At 38.2% G+C, this 14719-nt stretch overlaps 1 protein-coding gene across 1 annotated transcript in view; it reads left to right on the top strand.

Moving 5' to 3' along the window:
* The window catches only part of LOC311441537 (uncharacterized protein), a 340215-nt gene that overhangs the window by 192837 nt on the left and 132659 nt on the right, over positions 1 to 14719 (top strand). The gene's annotated exons all lie outside the window — the stretch shown is intronic.

Below are 14719 nucleotides of genomic sequence, written 5' to 3' on the forward strand. Positions count from 1 at the left end.
GTACTGTGTCACTGTGTTTTCTTTCTAGAAGTCACTAAGTGATTTCTATATCTGTTGTCATGGTGATATAGCAAAGCAGGGGAAAATGGGGGCAACTCCAGGCTTTCTCTACACCCTCTGCATTAAGAACTAAGATGTTGTTAGCAGGCCTATAAAACGTTGGGCTTTATCTGGGCCTTCTTTTTGTTCTGTGATTGTCAATAAAACTCATTTGAAGGGTAACAAGGACATCTAAATGTCATCTGTCACAGTGTTAGAGAGATTAAGTTTGTTTAGGAACTTGTGCTGGACAAAAGGCCACTATTTGTTCAGCAGATACAAAGCAATGTTGGCCATCAGCAATCTTGATTTAGAAGGAGGCAGCATGGAGCATCCAGGAAAGATCAGCTTAGTTGCAGGTGATAGTAAGAGGCTCCTTGACATGACTGCATTTAAAATACCAAAACAAATATAGGGTTTGGTTAGGAGAGGTTTTATCAAGGTTTTGATGTCTTGTGTGTATTGTTGGGCCTTTTGTTGCTGCTGGTGTTTTGTTGTTGTTGTTGTTACTGTCTGCACTGTAGACTGCACGTTACTGCAGTAGCTGCATAGACCTGAGGTAAGAAAACAGCCATTGACAGCAGACGGCCTGTTTAAAAACACGACACACACACCTGATAGTGCTTGAATGAATAAAAAAAGAAGAGGGAAAGGAGGTTTTTCATGGAAAATCCAACAATAATAGGTGCTGCATTAACTCAGCATTTACTCAATAATGAGGCTAAATGGAAAGTACAGATTAATGAAGACATTGGTGTTATTAAAATCAAATCCTGTGGTTCATATGCTTTTCTTAATAATGAACATTGTGGCTATTGGAGAGGAAGAACAGGATTTTTTCTATTAATTTGGCACACGTCCCAGATCTCATTCAACCAGAACCTATCCTGTGCAAAATGCAACCCATGGCCTTTATATTCCACAGTGTTTCAGTTTTATTTGTGTTAATCCAGAGAAAAGGCTTTTTTTTTTTTTTTTTTTTTTTTTTTTTTTTTTTTGTCAAATTAATAAAAAGCAAGGGGTGATCTTTGAGCCTAAATATTAAATAGCACAGACCAGCCATCGTTTTTTTAGCACAAAGGCTAGAAGGGACATGTGATGGTGTTTATTGCACTGCCACTGTATTTAATCCTAATACTTATGTTTGGACAGAAACATGATGTATAATGCTGTCTGAAATATTTTATGTCTTGTTGTCTGTATAATGAGATTAATCATAGAATATTCAGAGCTCAAATCTTGTTAGGTAAAAAATATTTTAATCTCATTTGGTAAGATTGCTATAGTTCCAATACCAAACAATCAGGATTTGAGATGCAGCTGAACAATGGATTTGGCAAAGCTGAATGCTCATTTCACAATACACACAATGAGAACTGCTTGTTTGACACGTGGAAGGAAGCTGCATGACTTACTCGGTGGTGGGTTGTATGCATCACGGCAGTACCAGCTCCTTAGTGAAGTATTTCCCATTATTGTTTGCCAAGGGTTTTATTCAGCTGTTTTGCGTGGAGGTCTGCAGAGTAAACAGTAGAGGCATGTCATATGGCATGGGAGAGGAGAGAAGACCCATAGGAATGGGTCATGTCCTCTTGGGTAACCCAGAAGTGAAAAGCACACAAGAATGATGCTTCTCAATGAATTAGACTTTTCTCTATAATGAGCTATCCCAAATCAACCCATCAGTTGGTTCTGCATGTGGGTGAGAGCAACCCTGGCTGAACAAGTAAGAGTTCCTGCAGCATGTTCTTTAAGCTTCCATGTTCTTCAAACTGCATTCATCAGTGAAATTAAATTCAAACACTACAGTAAATCTTCCAGAAGATTTACTCCAGTAAATCTTCTGTCCAGTACCGGAAGTAAAGATTTACTCCAGTAAATCTTCCAGTCCAGTACCGGAAGGTGTATTATCTCATTCCGCTTTCTGGGTAGGTGACAGTAGAAGTTAAACACATGCAACTGTGCGTATAGTAAAACTCACTGTAACATATGCAGCCGTAGAGCCCCGTTTCAAGAAATTGCTTGCCTAATAGCAGAAAAACTGTGTTGAGATTGAGGGTGGTTTCTATCCCTTATAGCAACATTTTCAGTGTATCCAGAGGCTTGGGACCCATCCCTGCCCCAGAGGGCAGCTGAAGGGTGCCCAACAGGAGAAGACAGTGTTGCTCTCTTGTCTCTTTCTATATCACTATGTCTAGGGAATGCAAAATTGTGGCAGGGAGCCTCTCTACCACCTACTGCTTCTTCCTGTGAAAACAGATTTCCCATCCAAGAAATTTACATGGTTTTCTGACCTCTCCGTGACCACGCTCTTGCAAATTACTTATTACCAGGAGGCCAGAACCCAGGCTTTAGTGTTCAGTATTGGAATCGGTTGACAGGAAAAAAACAAAACAAACAAACAAAAACACAAAAAAATGCCGGAAGGATGCTGTGAGGTAAAAAATGAGTAGGTTTTTCTTTGCAGGCTTCTTTATGTTTATGACCTGCCACTCTCCTGTTTTCTATTATTTTAGGTATGCAGTCTTCTATTCACTCAGCCATGCCAAAAACTCTACATTCCACAGTAAGCTACAAACCTGTCTTTGTGTAGAAGCTAGATCTTGCCCATCTTCTTGCTCTGACTCCACTTGCTGTGGAGGACGTATTGCCTCAGTTTCCTTCTGCCAAGAGTAGGAACTCTAGAGTTTTTGAGATGTTCATGACAATTTATTGGACCCCTTGCAAAATACAGTTTGATGATGTGAAATACTTTCTTACTGTGGAGGAAGCTAAGATAGAAGAATGAGTGAGTGATATTAATGCCCAGTCATTTTTACATGCAAATTTAATTTTTACAGTTCCTTCTTCTGCCACTGCAGTGACAGTTCCGTGCAAGCTGTCACCTTGGACACTGTCACTGGGACAGCTAAATGCTATTCAGTGTGAAAAAGGGTTGCAGAATTAGGCCTCAGTTAGGAAATGCTTTAGGGCCATCAAAAGCCTGACCCTTTCTCTGCCTTCAAAGAAGTTACTGCTAAGTATTATTAGACTGTTCAAACTGGGACACTTGTAATAGTGCTGAGAGCAGAAAGTGCTCAGCTTCAATAGGCATTTTGCATCAGTAAGGTCTCCAGGAGCAAGCTAGCAGCCTTTGAGCTTCCCACGTGCTGTTGGGAATAAATGGGTAAAGGTGCTTGTGAGTCTTTAGGTGCACAGAACTGCTTCATCAAGGCCTGGATCCAGGTATCCTTCCTTGCACTGAGAAGCACCTTGTGTTGTGTAATGAATTTTTTCTTGATGTGAAGTAAAGCCTAGAAGAGTCAGTCCTGTCAGTTGGTGGGTGCCTTCAGCATCCATTAAAGTGAGCAAGAGCAGAGGGCATTTGCTCCTGGTTGGTAAGCACAGACCTTTAATGTTAAGGAGAGAAATTACGTGGTTGTGAAAGCTGTGTGAAAATTTTACATGTTACTAGAGCAACTGTTCAGAAAGGAAAAGGGGAATAATAAAATTACTTCCTTATAGTCTTATCTGCCACAGATATTAGATATGGTTATATTTGGTAAAATGATTTCTTTGGTAGTGCTTTTTTTGATGTTATTCCTGCTTGTGGTTTAAATAATAAAACAGCAATGAATTAGCTATGAACACTGAAAGGAGAAAAGTACTGTCATCTACTGTTGGAATAGCAGGGAGTTAGAAAATAAGTTATTATTATTATTTCAACATTCAATTTAGCAATGAGTTTTATGTTTACATTTACAGAACCATCCCAGTTAAAGAAGTTAATTCTTACAAGTAATAAGAGAAAAAATTAGCAAGACAGCAAAAATGAATTTTATTATATTTTTATAACTGTTCAGTTACTGTGAATTGCTAAGATTTGTAAAGATCTTTGAAGATGAAAAGTTCTGTGTAATAGTATTATAATGGCTTGGAGAAAGTAAAAGAAAAAAAAAAATACAGCTCATCCTGTTATAATCCTTTTAGAAATTTTAACAAATTCAGTGGCTTTCAAGTACTAGAAATATTTCAGGAAGTGTCACCACCACTACTGCTGTTGCTCCAGGCTATATTATCGTATACCATAGTGTGCATGGAAGCAAAGCTTAACTAAGGTCATTCTAATAAATTTTGAACAGTTACATGGGCCTCATTTGACTTTCTGTCCTGAATGGAAGGCAACCTCTTCATGCTGCAGCAGCCAGCAGAAACCCCTCCATCGTCTTACCAACCTCATCTGCATTTTTCATCATCTGAAAGAGCTGCAAGTAATGCTCAGCCTGTGAATTTGGTGCATGTGTGTGCTTTTTCTATCTTCGATATAGGGGCTGAACAATGGCATTTTTTTTATTTTATTTTTTTTTACCCTGAACAGAGCTGAAAATGTATTTTATTCTGCTATCTCCACTTCTGGCTCCCATTTCATTCTCTCTTTTTTGTTACTAGATTCAAGTTCTCAGCTATAAAAGGATAACATTTTGCCAAATTCCTTTAATATCAGTTCCCTCCTCCATTCACAGGAGAGCTGCAAGGCTTCAGCAGCATTCCAGGAAGCCCTTTCCCTTTTGTTTATAGAAAAGACACCTTGAAATCCTGATCTCAGGAATTCCCATCAGCTATGGGTGGCTAGGGAGCTGGTTTGGCCTTGAGCCCTCCACGCTCTTACTGCAGATTCTGCAGCTCCTTCCACTCCATGTTCTTCTTCCTACAGGGTCCCATACCTGTAACATACTTTTTCCAAATGAAAGAACTCGAATCAATACTGTGAAGTTTAAGTTAAATATTTTATTTTCTCTCAAAAAGTTTGTTAGATTTATACATTTATGTATATTGTTATAAATTCTTCACATCCATTTTGACTACATTGCACTGTACAATGAAAAACTGAAAAAAAATCATACTCAGCTCTCTACCGTAGTTTAATTATGAAACCAAAATAATAAGTTTCTCTTTATCATCATTGCATTTGCCACCTTTTCATTTCAGTAAATCCCTTTTTCTGAAGTGAAGCTCCTAACCTTTCCCAGCTATTCAGGTTTCATACTTGGATCATGCCCTTCTTATGTGTCTCCTTTCTAATGTAAATAATCCTGTACTTTCAACTTCAGGTGAAGTTTTGATTTTTATTTTTTTCAGGTTCTTGGCTATTCTTAATTTTATTTTTGTCAGCTCCCCTTTATCTCCGCATTATCCCTTTCATAGAAAGTGATGAGAAATCATGCTATATTCCTGAAATGCTTTTAGCACTGTAAAGTCATTTAATGATAATTTTAGTTTTGCCATCATGTTCTTGCATCATGTTTGCTTTTCACTGTCATTTGATATTACCATTATTGATGTCCATGTTGTCTGTCTTTCTGAATGGATTTTAAATGAAAACACTCTAAAACACTCTAAGGTTCGGGGGGAGCGGGGGGAGGGTTAGGGGGAAGAGGGCAAGAATTAAAGCACATTTAAAAAAAAAAAAAAAAAAGTATATTTGTTATCAAGAGTATATTTGTTATCATGGTAGTGGTATCTCATCACACATACAGGTGCATGTCTCCAAGGGTGAATTACTGTCATTCTTGATTGTTGAAGGTGTTTTAACAGCTCTTTCTCTTTTTTTTTTTTTTTTTCCTTCTTTTCTTTTCCTGGTTTTGCTGACAGGTTTGCAAACTTTTTGGCAAACTTACACCAAGGTTTACATAACAGAACCAGGTGCACTCTGATTTGCTTTTGATTCTACAGCAAGAGGGGCACATAGCTGTAATTTTATTCAAGTCCCCAGCACCATTTTGTTTAAATTGTTCTGCATGTTGTATTAGCTTTTGGTAGTTCACCTGTCTGCATGTTCTTCAGGGTATACTGAATATTGCTAGGCTGCTAGGCTGCTTAATGAATTCTTTCCAAAATGTGATTGTGTCTTCCACTGTGTCAAAGCAAATTGCAGAAAGACTGAAAGCGGAGTGTGTTAAGTCACTCATATGTGAGACTTAGAAGAGTTTTGCTTAGCTTTAGACATCCAATTCTGTTAGGAGTCTGATCTCTCAAAATTTCCTGTCTGCTCCATCAAGAGGAGTAGTATTTTCAAGTGCAGTGAAGCCAAAAGCAGTATCTCATGCACCATCCTGGCACCCCCAGTCTTCCAGCTTCTGCAGTAGGAGACATGGGCCAGGTCGCAAACAGCCCATCTCCTCTGGGGAGAGGAAAGGCTGTGCACAATCCACTACTTTGTCCCTTCAATACCTACAAATCTCTCCAAAGGCCTTTGAGATGTTTGCACAGTCTCTTGTCTTTCTGCAAGTTGATCACCAGCAACTGAATGTGATTAAATACAGCCAGCCAGGAAAATTAACCCTCATTCTACCCCCGATTCTTACTGTAGCCCCAAATGAACATGAGAATAGTATTTCAGTGTTGTCTACAATTCAGTGCTTCGGATCTTTGAGGACCTATTATACAGCACATGTTTTGGTGCTGCTATCTGTCATTCAATATGCTGCATGACCTACCCTTTGGTTATAATGGGATTTCTGACCTTTAATAGTTACTGCACCTTTTTGTCTTTTTACTGCTCAAGCCCACAGATAACATCCAATGATGCCAGTTTGCAGAGAGACAATACTACAAGTTCCTGTGAGTAATCTCTGTTTTATAGGTATGGGCAATCTTAAATTATTGCTCTTGATTCCTTTCATTAAGTATTAATTTCAGTGGACTGTAGTGCATATACACCAGTGATACTGCATGATGTTTTGGCTTCCTTGTCTAGGTTGATGTAAGAGAGTTGCAAGATCAAGGCAGACATTCATCTCAGGACAGAGCTGTTATCTCCAAGTATAGAGCGTAAATAGCTTTAGGTGTGGATATGTTGATTATTTTGGTTCTCAGAGCCCTTCACTACCTTCCATTTGTATCCAAGTTATTCAGTGTGCAAGCTTTTATTTCTATCCAGAGGTGCTACCTTATCCACCCTGATTCTTTACTAAATATTCAGTATCTTTTTGCATGACCCCTTTTCTTTAAATAATGAATCCAAAGAGCCTGATCTTAGACTTTCCCTCTCAAGTGGCAGCTCAGGAACTTATTTGAGATTAAACACAGTGTCAGACCAGCACCTAAAATGTCTACTGTTAACTATTAAGTCCTCAGAGCTGTCCAAAGAATTACATGGCAGTACATACCCCCCACTTCTAAACAGCAACAAACGTTGAGCAAGAAAGATTTGAGAGAGCTAAATTATCTTGTTAAATTAACTGGAACATTTTAATTTTTACGAGAGTTGAGTGAGCTTGAGTAAATATGACGAATTGGAAGCTCACTTCATTTAGCAGACATCAAACACACACAGAACATTGCCCAATTTAATTTAGCCCTGCCAAGCCAGGAAAATGCTTGTGTAACATCAGTGAACAAGAAAAGGGCTAAAATTTACTCTCGGTTGAGAATGCATGCATAAATTCCCTTGACATAAACTGGTGTTGTGTATGTATGTATGTATATATATCATAAAACTTCCCTCAGGGAAAATCCTCCAAACACTTGCAACCAGAGAGAATTTGTGCTGCTATGAGTTATTCTCAATAAAGTCAATAATAGCTTTCCCTATTGTTCTAAATATAATATGTAAACTCTTGTTTTACGTCCCAAGGTTTATCTCCTTTTCCTCTGCTGTCTCTTATCAAACACATACCAGCACAGTTGCTTGTTCAGTCATGCTCAGTAGAGTGGCTGTTATTATTTTTTTTTTTTTTGGTTTTATACCCTGAGCTTAATGGGCACATTTTGTGAAGAGTGAGCCAACCAGGTAAATAGCTGCTACTATGGAGCTTAAGAGCTACAGCTCTCAAATTAGGAGGTGCTTTTTGTCAAATAGGCCTCTGTAGCTCTAATATTAGTAACAAAACAAGGGCTTTTCAGACAAGAAAAAAATCTTTGGTCTGACTCTGTATCACACTTAACTCTGTTGCCTTGTCAAATATGTCAATGTTCATATTATACAGCAGCATTCATCTGTGGATGCAAAAGTGCTTTACAAATATTACCTCTTGAGTGGTTTTAATTTATACTTAACAACCAGTTTTGTGAGATACTACTTGGAAAGAATCACAGTGAACTATTAAAAAAGTTAGTGTAAATAAATAATAGTGATTTTATTGCTTTCCTGTTGCTCTTTAGAGGGGTGTTTTTGCTCCAGTACAATGCTACCAAAGCACGCTTCAAACAGCTTTTTTCCTTTTTGTTTTAACACCCTGTCCACACGTATCTAAATGCTTGTTCTGTTCCACTTTCAGCTTCTCTGCTGCTGTAATTGGTAAACATCCTGTAGTAGAGCACCAGGAATACACAGGGGCTGCAAGACAGACCCAAGTAGGGACTTTATGCTCTCACATGCATAAAATAGGCAATAAGATTTGTGGAAGGCATCCTTTTTGTCCAGCTTATTTATGAAATTGGATTACTTCTTTACATGCTTCAGAAACATTAGCTAGAAACATTACTGAAGGACTTCCTTGCCTTCAGACTATGCAATTTCTACCTGTGTTTTAAGGCACTTTCATTGAATTTTTAGGCAAATTTGCTCTGAGCACACTCTTTTCATTTTACATTTTCTGAGGACAAGGCTGCAAGCCTACTTGCAGAAGGCAGATGTCACAGATGCGTGTTATGAGTTTCAAATTGGTCTGTGAAACAGTGTGCTAGGATGTCTTGCACTGTTACCTGTCTGGAAATAAATAATAACAAATAACTTAGCTGCTCACTGATAACAAACTGGATGTTAGCATTCTTTATCTTAATTTATCACCTAGTTCATTAGTTATAAATTTTTAAGTTTTGTGAGAATCCCGTTTGCTCAGTATTCCTGTAAGAAATGTTATTATTTTTGTGTTAACAGAAGAATACATTGAAGCAAAAAGAGATGAAAGAAACCTTCAGGGAAGCTGTCTTTGGTGTTTCTGTTCTTGATTTCCTGATGGTAATGTTCTAGGTGTTGAATATCAGAGTTGGTACACACTCAAAAAATTGCTTTGATGTTTCTGAGAACTGCTGGTACTTTTTCCCTTTGAAAATCTGGATTTTGGATCCCAAAGCTGTGTTCTCAAAAACGCTGTCCTGGTTTCAGGACAAGCAGAGGCCTTTGCTTTGGCCAGGGATGCACACAAAGGCAGTGAGTGAGTAGGCAGGTATTTGGACTGTGTAACAAGGGACAGTTGTGCAGTTTGAAGGTGTTGCTGTGTAGCACAATTATTTTATTCTTACGGATGATTTGGTGAGGGTGCTTTTTTAAGCTGAGGAAAGCATAGGGACTGCTCATCCTCAGAGCCTCAAGTTGCTGCTTTGGGCTGGTTTTCATTATGGTCTTCTTAAGGGTAATATTTCTGCAGACAACTGCGTGGTTTAAGAAAGCTCCTATTCAGATACTTAAGCCTAAAATAGATGTGTTTCTAGGGCATAGATTAAATATTGGCCTTCTATTTTTTGAAAACAGAGGAATTTACTAGATCCACCCTACTACTATAGAGCTACGTCCTACCTGATGGGCTGCTGCAGAAGCACTAAAACTGTCGCACACAAAAGCACCACGGGACTTCCACCATCAACAGGAGTTCTCTGCCTGCCTCTGGCACTAGCTGTCAGAACCGCTTCATCTGAAATCAACGTATAGAATCAGCAGCACTAAATACTACAGGACAAAGGCATAAACTAGCTTTGTAACCCTGGGCAACATGGATGTTTGCTGACTGACAGTGTGAATGACAGCCCAGTTGTCAGTCTAAAATATCATCCTCTAATCATTACAGATGTCACCCGACAAGATGATGGCTACTAAAAAGGGGAATAATTTGGGAAAAGTCATAAAGCCCATTATCTCCTGCTGAAACCATTTCTCTTTGCCATTTCTGAAGTCTCTGAAAAATAGATCCAGAATCCCGAATGTAGCACAGGACTGTTTCATTAAGAGAGGGGCCATTTAGAACTGCACCAGGTACGTTATTACATTCGTAGGGAAACCTGCCCCCGGGCTATGCCAGTCCTTCGTGTCTTGGCAGGTGGTTCCAATCTGGCCATACAGGATAACTGAAATATTTCACCTGTTCCAGAATACAACAGCGAGCAAAAAACTGTTGCTCAAATACACAGCCTAGGAAATCAGAGAGAAGGTGGAGTTGTTCACAATGGCAGCAGAGTACATTTTCTAGCTAAGACACTTAATATTTTTTCTCCTTAATAAAATAAAAAATAAAAAAAATCTGAAGACATTTGCATTCCTGCTCAATTGATTCAATGGAATATTAATTTCAATATGAAGAGAAAACTACATTCTAAACTTATGTCTGAAGGAAGGTCTGCACATAAAGGGAAAATAAAGGAGAAAATCTCTTTTCAGAAGGGCAGTAAAATATAGGAGAAGAATGGAGGAGGAGGGGGAAACAGGAAAGGAAGAGAGAAAATTATCTGGATCTGGAGCCTGATATTTTTCAGGTATAGTCTGAAATGCTGCAGTCAGAATATAGTTCATCATTCAGATAAAACTAAAATGAACCCACAAACTTGTCAATCATAACAGAGTGTTTTAATAATATAAATTAAAAATTGAAGATGCTTATTCATCATCGTGTTAAATCTTTCCAAGATCTAGAGGAAGAGATTCCAGACTGTGAGCCAGAAAATTCTTTATCTCATTCATATAAACTATTTGATAGAAATGCTCTGAAAGAAAGCTGCCAAACTTTAGAAAAGAGGGGGGAAAGTATGCTTGGAGCCACTGCTAAACATCTATGTCCTGTGGCTATATTGGGCCTGATTCTTCCATTTCCACTCATACTGGCTCTGATTAATTGCAGCGAATTGGGATCCATTGGATTCCACTCATACTGGCTCTGATTAATTGCAGCGAATTGCAGTGGGATAGCTTATCTAGTAATAAAATTTGAATGAATATAGGCAGGAAGTTGTAGTAATTTGTCTTAATGAATAATTTCAGATTGTTTGTTATCTACCTGAGCAATTCTAACATGGTCATTATTATGATGTGGGGACAAAGAAGAATTCTACCTAAGAAAAGGCAGATTTTCTTTTTGCCAGTTTTATTTCTATTAGTATATCATGATAATACAGTTTCTTCTGAACTAATTAGTAGTCCTTGCCAACTCTTTTCATTTTTCATGTGATAGTTCCCAAGTCTTTGCTCTTCCAGAGAATAGCTGGAATGTAGCACCAAATCCTTGAATATACAGTTACTTGACTGATTTTATATGCCTCTGATATATTTTTATATACCTCTGAAGCTGTCTGTCTCATATAACTCTGATCTAGCAGGAAAGTCTGAAAGGAAATATCAGGCCTGTAAGAAGTAATAATAAACAGCAAATCTTGAAAAAAATAATCTGTGAGGAACATGTTAGACAGTGAATTATTAAATTGATTATTGGATACTGCCAGCAGAAATTTTAAAAGTACTTCTCTTCCCTCCAGTATTTCAGCTTCCCATTTCCTATTATTTCATTCTTTTGGTCATATCACTAGTACCACATCTCCAATGAAATTAATGTTAAAGCAGCTGTAAGTCTCACTTGCATTAGTTGCTGATTTTCTTTCATGAAATTTTAAAGAAATCTGTGGAAAAAAAAATGCTGTTAGTTGTCTTTCATCTAGGAAGGCCATGCCTTTAACTATGATTTAATTCCTTGTTGCTATGATTTAGTGCCATGCTTTGAACTGCCCATTGTACATACCACTAAGTTTTCTATAGAAATTGAATCTGCCTATGCTTCTGTAAGATCAACAACTTACCAGCCTTCTGGATACAAAGGAGTAATAATAATTTTAAAAATCACAACTAAAATGATTACAGTTAGAACTGCAATTAGTTAGGCCTGGACATTGTGCAGCTAAACCTGTATGACGTAGATCAGCCCTCAGTTGCTGAACAATTGCATGGGGCTTTGCAATTCCCTCTCTGGAATTACAGACCTTACTCCTCTGCTTTGGTTATTGAGCAGTACATACACCAATCACTCTTCTAAAGAATTTCCTCTTGCTCTTTCTTCTCATTGACAGTCATCTCTGTTTTGTCCTATACTATCCCTTGGCAAAAGTGACAGGTTAGTGAGCATAAAGAGAGGGCCATGAGAGAGTGAACAGCCTGGCCTCCAGCAACCAGAGGAAGTCCCAAGTACACTGCGTGCCAGTGGTTGGGAAAAGTACAACCAGACAGGGGGATCTCTTAAGTACAAGCCAGGTTCCTCTGCTCTTCCCCACGTTTCTGCCACTGGCCGCTGCTGGAGGTAATACTTTGGTCTCTTGCAGCCTGATTATTCTTATGCTAAAACTTTTATGCACTTTGATTTTTATTCTTTGTTTGTTTTGTTTTGTTTTTAGATAGGTAGATTTATAAAGGATAGAAGGACCAGAAGAAAGTTCTCTTCACATTTCTGTAGTGCTCATTTTACAGTCTGTTCACCACCTAGAAGGAAGAAAGAAAGGGAAGATGAAGAGAACCAATTTGGGCCCCTCGCTACAAGAAGGACATCGAGGTGCTTGAGCGGGTGCAGAGAAGGGCGACGAAGCTGGTGAGGGGCCTGGAGAACAAGTCCTACGAGGAGCGGCTGAGGGAGCTGGGCTTGTTCAGCCTGGAGAAGAGGAGGCTCAGGGGTGACCTTATCGCTCTTTTTAGGTACCTCAAGGGAGGCTGTAGCGAGGTGGGGGTTGGCCTGTTCTCCCACGTGCCTGGTGACAGGACGAGGGGGAATGGGCTTAAGTTGAGCCAGGGGAGTTTTAGGTTAGATGTTAGGAAGAACTTCTTTACAGAAAGGGTTGTGAGGCATTGGAACAGGCTGCCCAGGGAAGTGGTGGAGTCACCATCCCTGGAAGTCTTCAAAAGACGCTTAGATGTAGAGCTTAGGGATATGGTTTAGTGGAGGGCTGTTAGCGTTAGGTTGGAGGTTGGACTTGATGACCTTGAGGTCTCTTCCAACCTAGAAAATTCTGTGATTCTGTGATTCTGTGATTCTGTGAATATTACGGCATCCCTGCCTTTCTGAGGGTGATAATCCTGTCAGCCACCATCTCAGCCTCTTACACCTGTTTTCCCACAGATTTTGGGAGCATTTCCTGCAGCCTTGACTCATGGATGTCAGAACTAAAGAACTATGAGGAATGAGTTGGTAACTAGCAATGTCCTCACTTTTTCTAGGATCTTGAAAATTTTGTCCAAGTTTCCTGTAAGCTTCTCTAGGGCAAGCTTTGAGAAAACATTTTGCAGGTTCATTAGAGGAATCTGTGCTAAAAATCTGTTTGAGGGAGCTCCTTTCTGATTCTAAAAATCAAGTTGCAATCAAGCAGTTTTTTCTTATGTTATATTTATACTAGGAATTCTCAGAAATGCCAAGAAAGAATTATTGAAGCACTGTAAAAGCTGAAATTCCCTATAGTTTCATGCAAAAAACTTCTTAGTTCAGACCTCATGGCAGCATATTTTTTTCCATTCAGGTATTTATTCTGTGCGAATTAAATGAATGTAATTTTTACTACTTTTTAGAATAAGTTTTTTTTGAGCACCTTGGGGAAACTTGAAGAACAGATTTACTTATTACAGAAGACAAATCTGACAAAATACTTGTGTTTATCCTTAAGTTTCTTAATTTTAGCCTATTTGTTTAAGAAAAGTACTCTTCTGTGAAGTTTGAACAGGAACATGCATGAATGTTTTACTAATGTAATTCCCAAGACTTAGATCCATTGCTATACTGTAAGGTTCTTTTAAAAAAGTGTTTAATTGTTTTTATTTGTTTGTTTGATTTTTTCCTTTCTTTCTCAGCATTCCAGCACTGCAATCTGCATTTTAAGAATGATCAAGTGCTTTAAGTATTTCGTAACTCCCTTTGGATTACATACTCTATTTAAAAGTTAAAGTATTCCTTGATGAAAAAGTATTTGCCTTTATCTGTTCATTGCTATTCTATGAATTGCTTCAGATGTTAAAAGCCTTTCTATTTTGGCTGTGGTTTTCTTATTTCTCAATGTTAAACTTTTTGTAGTTTGCACCATATGCCACCTAGGTACTATGCATTAAAATCAGGTGTGAATTTTGGCTTCTATTTGGAGTATTTTACAAGGAGAGAAATTTTACCCACTAAAATGCTTTCTGAGAACACAGCTTTAAAGAAAAAAAAAGAAAAAAGCTGAAGTAACTGAGTCTATACTTTACATCTCCTTGAAACGCATTCTCTTTAAAAAGGGTTTATGTAATTTTACATAATTATTTTGGCAGGAATGTTTATTGCTCAGCTGGGTGAAATTATTAGTGTACCTCTCAGGCTGCATTTTCAAAGTTCAGTAATACATATATAAACCTCTTTGAGGGTCCTTGATATATACTATTTTTATTAGAGACCCTTGTTCCACTTCAGTAAAAGGATGACACGAGATGTTTACTTAAAAAAGAATCTTTGATATCCTCCTGAGAATGTTTTGATAGAATGGCATACATTTGGTTACAGTTAGTAAGCCAAACAATTTGCCATTGTTATCTCACAGTGTTTGTCTAGAGCCTGTAAGGAGCTTTCAAAAATATCCATCTCCATGTTTCCATTAATTAATTGCATGTTCAGCAGGATTATTCTGTTTTATAAAATTCCCGGTCCTTTTAGTTTTATCAGAGAGATTTTAAATTAAGGCATGTGGTATAAAGCAAAAGGAAAATATTGTCATG

This window comes from Aythya ferina (assembly GCF_964211825.1).
Source record: "Aythya ferina genome assembly, chromosome: 9".
Taxonomy (NCBI): Eukaryota; Metazoa; Chordata; class Aves; order Anseriformes; family Anatidae; genus Aythya; species Aythya ferina.